General features: G+C 39.6%; 1 protein-coding gene across 1 annotated transcript in view; it reads left to right on the forward strand.

Annotated features, from left to right (window-relative positions):
* The window catches only part of KAT2B (lysine acetyltransferase 2B), a 138,061-nt gene that overhangs the window by 126,565 nt on the left and 2,304 nt on the right, over positions 1–9,192 (forward strand). The window lies entirely within an intron of this gene.

The following is a 9,192-nucleotide window of genomic DNA, read 5'->3' on the forward strand; positions in this document are numbered from 1 at the left end:
TGCTTTTTATTCACTTGTTTTCCCCAAGCACTGCATAACTGGTTTATGCTGGTACAAGGGATTCAACCTAGGACTCCAGGACCTCAAGTCTTTTGCATAATCATTGTGCTTTTTATCTCCCTCACGCCCCATTTGGGCTTTTCACCACCTCCTCTCTCCCCGCCGCCCCCCCCCCCGCCCTTTTCTGTCTTTTTTTTTAATACTAGAGCATAGCTCAGCTTTGGCTTATGGTGTTGCTGGGGACTGAACCTGGGACCTTGGAGCCTTAAGCAGAGAGTCTGCATAACTATTATGCAATCTCTCTTTCTTTCTTTCTCGATTTAAATTAGTGATTTAATAATGAGTTACAAGACTGTAAAATTACAGGGGAAAGTGGCTTTTTATTCCTTCAGTCACTGATTCATGGGATAGCTAGGAAAGGTGAGAGAGAGCGCACAACCTAGAACTTCACTCTGGCCTATGCGATTTCAGGGACCCGTCTCAGCACCTCATGCTTGAGTCTAATGCTTTACCCACTGTGCCACCTCCCAGGCTGCCTGAATGGCATTTTCTAGATATTTCTTCTCTTTCCAAGGCCTCAGGGGAGCTTAGTGGGTGGAGCTCAGGCCTTCTATTTACGTAGGCCCTGGTTTCTATGTCAAGTGCCACAAGAGAGCACTGGGAAAAAAAGGAGGGTTAACTCACAGATAGCGGAGTGGCGCTTCACCGTCTTTTCTTTTCTCAGAATGTGAAATAAATACAAAGCTGAATCGGGACAGACCTCAGCAGTAGGGTGTGAGCAAGATCTCTGAGTTTGACCCGTGGTATCAATTTATTTTTCTTCCCATATGAATCATTGCTATCCTACTTTGTGTATAGAATCACATACAAAATGTTATCTGGCTCATGAATGCCCAGAATTGCTACCCAGAATCCCCAAGTTAGTAGGGGAGAGGATTGGAAAAAGAAAATTTTAGTAGCTTGTCTACGTTAGGTATCGCTGATATTTAATGACAATTTTTCCCTTATTTATTTATTTATTCATTTATTTATTTATTTTGGCTTGAGAGATATCAGAGCATCTTGCCAATCCTGCTTTCTTGGTCCTTTTGTCTTGCATTTTAGAATATGAGAAATGAACCTGGGCTCTCATGCGCTCTTACCACCAAACCACAACTCCAGCCCCTAGTGGCTCCCCCCACCCCCAAGACATTGTCATATTAGAGAGTTTAAAAGACTGGATAAGAAAGATAGCTGTCTCTAATTTTTAAAATAAAAGAAACATAGAAAGGAAATTTGTTGTGATTATTCAGAAACGCCAAACACTTCTGTGCTGTCTTTTTTTTTAATAATTTATTTCTTTATTGGGGAATTAATGTTTTACATTCAACAGTAAATAACAATAGTTTGTACATGCATAACATTCCCCAGATTCCCATTTAACAATACAACCCCCACTATGTCATTCATCATCTTTCATGGACCTGTATTCTCCCCACCCACCCACCCACCCCAGAGTCTTTTACTTTGGTGCAATACGCCAATTCCATTTCAGGTTCTACTTGTGTTTTCTTTTCTTTTTTTTTTTTTTTTTTTATTTAAGAAAGGATTAATTAACAAAACCATAGGGTAGGAGGGGTACAACTCCACACAAGTCAGGAACAGAAGGATGAATACGGGATGATCTCACTCTCAGGCCGAAGTTGAAAAACAAGATTAGAAAAGAAAACGCAAGTCGAACCTGAAATGGAATTGGAGTATTACACCAAAGTAAAAGACTCTGGGGTGGGTGGGTGGGTGGGGAGAATACAGGTCCATGAAAAATTGTGTGGAGTGTTTTCTTTTCTAATCTTGTTTTTCAACTTCGGCCTGAGAGTGAGATCATCCCATATTCATCCTTCTGTTTCTGACTTATTTCACTCAACACTTTTCAAGTTCCATCCAAGATCGGCTGAAAACGGTGAAGTCACCATTTTTTACAGCTGAGTAGTATTCCATTATGTGTATATGCCACAACTTGCTCAGCCACTCATCTGTTGTTGGACACCTGGGTTGCTTCCAGGTTTTGGCTATTACAAATTGTGCTGCCAAGAACATATGTGTACACAAATCTTTTTGGATGCATGTGTTGAGTTCCTTAGGATCTATCCCCAGGAGAGGAATTGCAGGATCATAGGGCAGGTCCACTTCTAGCCTTCTGAGAGTTCTCCAGACTGTTCTCCACAGAGGTTGGACCAAATGACATTCCCACCAGCAGTGCAGGAGGGTTCCTTTGACCCCACACCCTCTCCAGCATTTGCTGCTGTTACCTTTTCTGATGTATGACATTCTCACAGGAGTGAAGTGATATCTCATTGTTGTCTTGATTTGCATTTCTCTGACAATCAGAGACTTGGAGCATTTTTTCATGTGTTTCTCGGCCTTTTGGATCTCTTCTGTGGTGAATATTCTATCCAAGTCCTCCCCCAATTTTTGGATGGAGTTATTTGTTGTCTTGTTGTTGAGTCTGGCAAGCTCTTTCTATATGTTGGTTATTAAACTCTTATCTGATGTATGGTATGTATAGATCTTCTCCCATTCTGTGAGGGGTCTCTTGGTTTGGGTAGTGGTTTCTTTTGCTGTGAAGAAGCTTTTTAATTTTATGTAGTCCCATAGGTTTATACTTGCCTTAGTCTTCCTTGTAATTGGATTCGTTTCATTAAAAATGTCTTTAAAATTTATGCGGAAAAAAGTTCTGCCAATATTTTCCTCTAAGTATCTGATAGTTTCTGGTCTAACATCCAAGTCCTTGATCCACTTGGAATCTACTTTTGTATTTGGTGAAATACGGTGATTCAGTTTCATTCTGCATGTTTCAACCCATTGTTTCCAACACCATTTGTTGAAGAGACTCTGCTTTCCCCATGTAATAGTCTGGGACCCTTTGTCAAAGATTAGATGTCCATAGGTGTGGGGGCTCATTTCTGGCCTCTCAATTCCATTCCACTGGTCAGTGTGTCTGTTCATGTTCCAGTACCAAGCAGTTTTGATGACAATGGCCCTATAATACAGTTTGTGATCTGGGAGTGTGATGCTTCCAGTTCTGTTCTTTTTTCTCAAGATTATTTTGGCAATTCTAGGTCTTTTCTGGTTCCAGATAAACATTTGTAGCATTTTTTATTTCTATTCTCCTAAAAAATGTGCTTGGGATCTTGATGGGGATAGCATTAAATTTGTAGATGGCTCTGGGTAATATATTCATTTTGATGATGTTAATTCTTCCAAACCATGAACATGGAATATCTTTCCACTTCTTTGTGTCTCTTTCAATTTCGTTGAGTAGTGACTCATAATTTTCAGTATACAAGTCTTTCACTTCTTTGGTTATGTTGGCTCCTAGATATTTTATTGTTTTTGTTGCTATAGTAAAAGGAATTGATTTCTGGATTTCAATTTCTTCTAACTTAGTGTTTGCATAGAGGAATGCCACTGACTTTTGAATGTTAATTTTATAGCCTGACACCTTACTGTATTGCCTGATGATTTCCAAAAGCTTCTTGCTGGATTCCTTAGGTTTTTCCATGCATACTAACATGTCATCTGCAAATAAGTAGAGTTTGACTTCTTCTCTTCCAATCTGTATGCCTTTAATTCCTTGCTCCTGCCTGATTGCTATGGCAAGAACTTCCAACACTATGTTGAATAGTAATGGTGATAGTGGGCAGCCCTGTCTAGTACCTGATCTGAGGGGAAATGCTTCCAGTTTTTCACCATTGAGTATGATGTTGGCTGTAGGTTTGCTATATATAGACTCCACTATCTTCAGGAATTTTTCATCTATTCCCATTTTTTGTAGTGTTTTGATCATAAAGGGATGTTGTATTTTGTCAAAGGCTTTCTCTGCATCTATTGCTATGACCATGTGGTTTTTGGTCTTGCTTTTGTTGATGTGGTGGATCACATTGTTTGATTTACGTATATTAAACCAACCTTGCATGCCTGGGATAAACCCCACTTGGTCATGATGAACAATCTTTTTGATATACTGCTGTATCCGGTTGGCTAGAATTTTGTTCAATATTATTTTTGCATCTATGTTCATCAGAGATATTGGTCTGTAGTTTTCTTTTTTGGTTGTGTCCCTGTCTGCTTTTGGTATCAGGGTGATGTTGGCTTCATAGAAGCTGGCAGGGAGTATTCCAGTGTCTTCAATCTTCTGGAAGACTTTTAAAAGTAGAGGTATTAGTTCTTCTTTGAAGGTTTTGTAGAATTCATTTGTAAAACCATCTGGTCCAGGACTTTTATTTTTGGGGATATTTTTGATAACTAATTTTGATAACTAATAAGCTAATTTCATTAGCTGTGATGGGCATGTTCATGTTATCCACTTCCTCTTTACTTAGTTTTGGAAGTTGGTAGGTATCTAGGAAATCGTCCATTTCTTCCAGGTTCTCTAGCTTGGTGGCATATAGTTGTTCATAGAAGCCTCGCATGGTATGTTGAATTTCTGCAGTGTCTATTGTGATATCTCCTCTTTCCTTTACTATCCGATTTATTTGGGTCTTCTCCCTTTTTTGTTTTGTGAGTCTGGCTAAAGGTTTGTCGATTTTGTTCACTCTTTCGAAGAACCAACATTTACTTTCGTTGATCTTTTGTATGGTTTTCCTATTCTCAATGTTACTGATTTCTGCCCTAACTTTAGTGATTTCTGTCCTTCTGGTTGCTTTAGGGTTCCTTTGTTGTTCTTCTTCTTGGTCTTTAAGATGTGCAATCAGGCTGTTTATTTGTGCTTTCTCTTGTTTCCTAATGTGTGCTTGTATAGCTATGAACTTCCCTCTTAGGACTGATTTAGCTGTGTCCCAAATATTTTGATAGCTTGTGTCTTCATTTTCATTGAACTCTCGAAACATTTTGATTTCTTCCTTGATTTCCTCTTTGACCCAGAAGTTGTTAAGAAGTGTACTGTTGAGCTTCCACATTTTGAGACTGTTACTAATGTTTTGTTGATTGTTAAGTGTTAGTTTAATTCCACTGTGGTCTGAGAAGATGCTTGGGATGATTTCAGTGCTCTTGAATTGGCTGATGCTGTCTTTGTGGCCTCACATATGGTCTATCCTTGAGAATGACCCATGTGGATTTGAGTAAAATGTGTATTCCAGTTTCTTGGGATGAATGACTCTGAAAATGTCCAGTAGTTCTAGTTTATCTATCTCTTCATTTAGCTCCCTTATGTCTTTACTGATTTTCTTCCTGGATGATCTGTCAAGTTGAGATAGTGGGGTGTTGAAGTCCCCTACTATGATTGTGTTACTGTTAATATATTGCTGTAGCTCTTTCAGTAGAAGTTTGATGTATTTAGATGGCTTCTCATTGGGTGCATAGATGTTAATAATTGTTAAGTCCTCTTGATTGACTGATCCTCTGAGCATTAAGTAGTGTCCATTCCTATCTTTTTTAATCTTATCTATTTTAAAGTCTATCATGTCAGATATGAGAATAGCTGCTCCTGCCCTTTTTGGTGGGCCATTGGCTTGTATGATAGTTTTACATCCTTTCACTTTAAGTCTGTGTTTGTCTTGTTGAGTTAGGTGAGTTTCCTGTAGACAACATATTGTTGGGTTGTGTTTCTGATCCATCTTCCTACTCTGTGTCTTTTAATAGGTGAATTCAGGCCATTGACATTCATTGATATCAAAGATTGAAGATATTTTAATGCCATTCTTGTAGACTTTTAGAGTGTTTTGATATATGTCCTATTTGTGGTGGTCTGGTTGTTTATAGGAGACCTTTCAGAACTTCTTTCAGGGCAGGCTTGGTGATGGTTGCTTCCTTCAACTGTTACTTGTCTGAGAAGGTTTTGATGCCTCCATCTAGTCTGAATGACAGTCTAGCAGGATATAGTATTCTTGGCTGAAAGCCTTTCTCATTGAGCACTCGATAGATATCTTGCCATTCTCTTCTGGCCTGTAGTGTTTGTATGGAGAAGTCTGCTGCTAATCTTATGGGTTTTCCTTTGTAGGTGACTCTTTGTTTTTCTCTTGCAGCCTTGAGGATCCTTTCTTTATCCTTATTCCTTTCCATTCTAAGTATGATATGTCTTGGTGTCTTTAGGTCAGGGTTAATTCTGTTTGGGACCCTCTGGGCTTCTTGAATCTTTATGTCTTTGATGTTGTCTAGACTAGAGAAATTTTCAGCTATTATGGCCTGGAGAATGCTTTCTTCCTCTCCTTCTCTTTCTTCCTCTGGTATGCCAATTATGCATATATTGTTTCTTTTGAAGTCATCCCATAGGACTCTGTTGTTGTTTTCAGCATCTCTTAATCTCTTTTTGAGATCTCTTACTTCTCTTTTAGTTGTCTCTAATTCATCTTCAATCTTGCTAATTCTGTCTTCAGCCTCATAGATTCTATTCTCTCTGCCCTCTACTGTTTTCTGGAGTTCATCTATTTTGTTGCTTTGCTCTAATACTGTTTTAGCTTGTTCAGCTAGTTGCATTCTTAGCTCAGCGATTTCAGCTTTCACCTCTCTAGTAACCATGAGATAATTAGTATTTTCTTCCATATTCTCATTTGTTGTTCCTGCATTTCTGATTACAATTTTTTCAAATTCTTTACTCACTCCTGTTATTATTTCCTTAGCTAATGTTTGGATGTTGAACTCATTATTTTGTGCTTCGCCCTCTGGAGGACTTTTAGCTGGACTCTTGTCCTGGTTCGAGTCTCCAATATTTTTTCTTGTTGTTTTAACCATTTTATATATTATGTTATGAGTTCCCTTTATCAGTACTTTTCAAATTATTGATCACTATAGCCTGGATTGACTTGAGTCTAAGTAAGTTAATTAAAGAGTTTACAGTGGTGGAAGTTAACAGTTATTTCAATCCCTGAGTTGGAGCTCAGTGGTTTAAAAGCCTCTTTCTTTTTTTTTTTTCCTTCCCTGTAGGCTATGGGAGCCTGAGGGCTTTTAAACTATCAATAGGCTTCTTAGCTTAATCACTGACTGCTGACCAAGAGATAAAATAGGGTGTGGCAGAGATAATCCAGTGGTTATGCAAAGAGACTTTCACAGCCCCTCAGCTATGCCACCGAGGCATAGGTCTTCTGAGTTTCCTGGTTAGATCTCTGTCCCCTGGTGTCCCACCCTGTCACTGCTCCAGATTCTGAGGGTAGTAGCAATGGAGACTCAGAGTTGCACTTGGTGAGTCTCTGGGGAGTCCTCTCCTCCCTTTAGCTGTCCCCTTGTTGGTGGAGCAGACTGGAGGTGGTGTCTCAACTGATAAACTGCTGGACTGTGAGCAGTCACTTAATCTCTCCTTAGGCCCCTCTCTCCTCTCTGTCACCAGCCACGCGTGTTTGAACTCACCAGTGAGTTACTGGGTTCCTGTGGTCATTCTAGTCCTGTCTTGTTTCGGTCCCAGGTGTTCTCCTTTGGTATTCCTAGTTGATCTGGGAGAGGAGAGGGGAGGGGAGGAGAGTAGAAGGGAGGGGAGGGGAGGAGAGGAGAGGAGAGGAGAGGAGAGGAGAGGAGAGGAGAGGAGAGGAGAGGAGAGGAGGTGATCTGCTGCTCGTAGCTCCGCCCCCGGAAGTGCCTCCTTTCTCTTTTTCTTATATTCTCGGTGCTTCCCATCTCTTTTTGCCAATCCCTCTCCAAAAGGTACTTTGCAGCATTTTTGAATAAACTTATCTGTATCAAGTTTCATCCCCAACCTTCTTCCTCCTTTCACTCCATTCCCATGTCTTCCTTTTTGTGACATTACAGGCATTAAATTGGGGAGTAAGTCCTTAGTGGTAGCCCCTTCATTGGAAGGACTGTAGACATAGACATCTGCTTTTGCCTAGCAAAGTACAATTTCATTTTACTTTCTTCCATAAGTGAGAGGACATCTTAATCTGCTCCTTCACTCTTGGGTGAGTCATTTAGAGGAATATTTGTTGAGTCTTTGTCGGATCTTAATACTCTTAATCTCCCTCTCCATCTAAACCTTTTCTGGTAGAGACAATAGGAATTTAGGGAAATGGAGTCAACAGATGTAATAATACCTCTAGTGAAGAGGACTTCAATCAAAGAAAAGTAGAAGTACTTTTTTTAATTTTCATTTGCTATTTATTGCAATTGACTTAAGATTTTGGTGCAAGTGTATTTCTCCACTTTTGGGGAAGTTGTACTTAAATGCAATTATTTTATTAAATGATATTTCCAGTATACTTGGTGAAAAGATTCTCCCCTCTAGAAATTTTGGTGATATAGTGGGAATTGGAGTCACTGCTAGTCAGAAGTGTTTCTCTAGCCATTTGAATGTATGTTTCTGTTTACAGTTAAGTAATATGTCATAATATAGACTGAGAGACAGACAGGCAGCTATAGGTATAAAAGTTTACATCTTCCTGGAATTCTTTAACTTGGTCTTGGAGTAAGGAGAAACTTTTTTGTATTATTACTTTTTAGATTAAGCAGTTTTCACCTGGAATAGGACACAATTTAAAGCAAATAGATAAATCAGGAAAATATTCTTTTTTTTTTCTTTGCCTCCAGGGTTATTGCTGGGGCTCAGTGCCTGCACCATGAATCCACTGCTCCTGGAGGCCTTTCCCCCCCTGTTTGTTACCTTTGTTGTTGTAGCCTTGTTGTGGTTTTTATTGTTGCTGTTATTGATGTCTTCATTGTTGGATAGGACAGAGAGAAATGGAGAGAGGAGGGGAAGACAGAGAGGGGAGAGAAAGACAGACACCTGCAGACCTGCTTCACTGCCTGTAAAGCGACTCCCCTGCAGGTGGGGAGCCGGGGGCTCGAACCGGGATCCTTCTGCTGTCCTTGTGCTTTGTGTCATGTGCGCTTAATCCACTGCGCTACGCCTGACCCTTGAAAATATTCTTTTTATAGTATTATCACAAGGTTTAACTGATTGAGAAAACCAAGTAAACAAAGTTTGCTATTTTTACTTCATTGATGGGCCTAACACAAGTTCCTTTTGTAAGTTCCCTGATGGGCCTGCAGTTACAGGCAACTACAGAATCAATTCTCATACTTGAGTTCTGTCTCTATGCAACACCCAGACAGCTGGGAATGTAGTGAAAAGAATGATCGTTTTGAATCAGGTAATCAAATGACTCAGCACAATGTTCCACTTGATCTGCTCCATGTAAACAAAAACTCTTCTAATTCTGAATTAGTAAGTAACAGCAGTCAGTTAATCATGCTTACTGCTCCTAATCTTCTTAGCTTCTATGCACTGAA

This window comes from Erinaceus europaeus, chromosome 21 (assembly GCF_950295315.1).
Source record: "Erinaceus europaeus chromosome 21, mEriEur2.1, whole genome shotgun sequence".
In the NCBI taxonomy this organism is placed as follows: Eukaryota; Metazoa; Chordata; class Mammalia; order Eulipotyphla; family Erinaceidae; genus Erinaceus; species Erinaceus europaeus.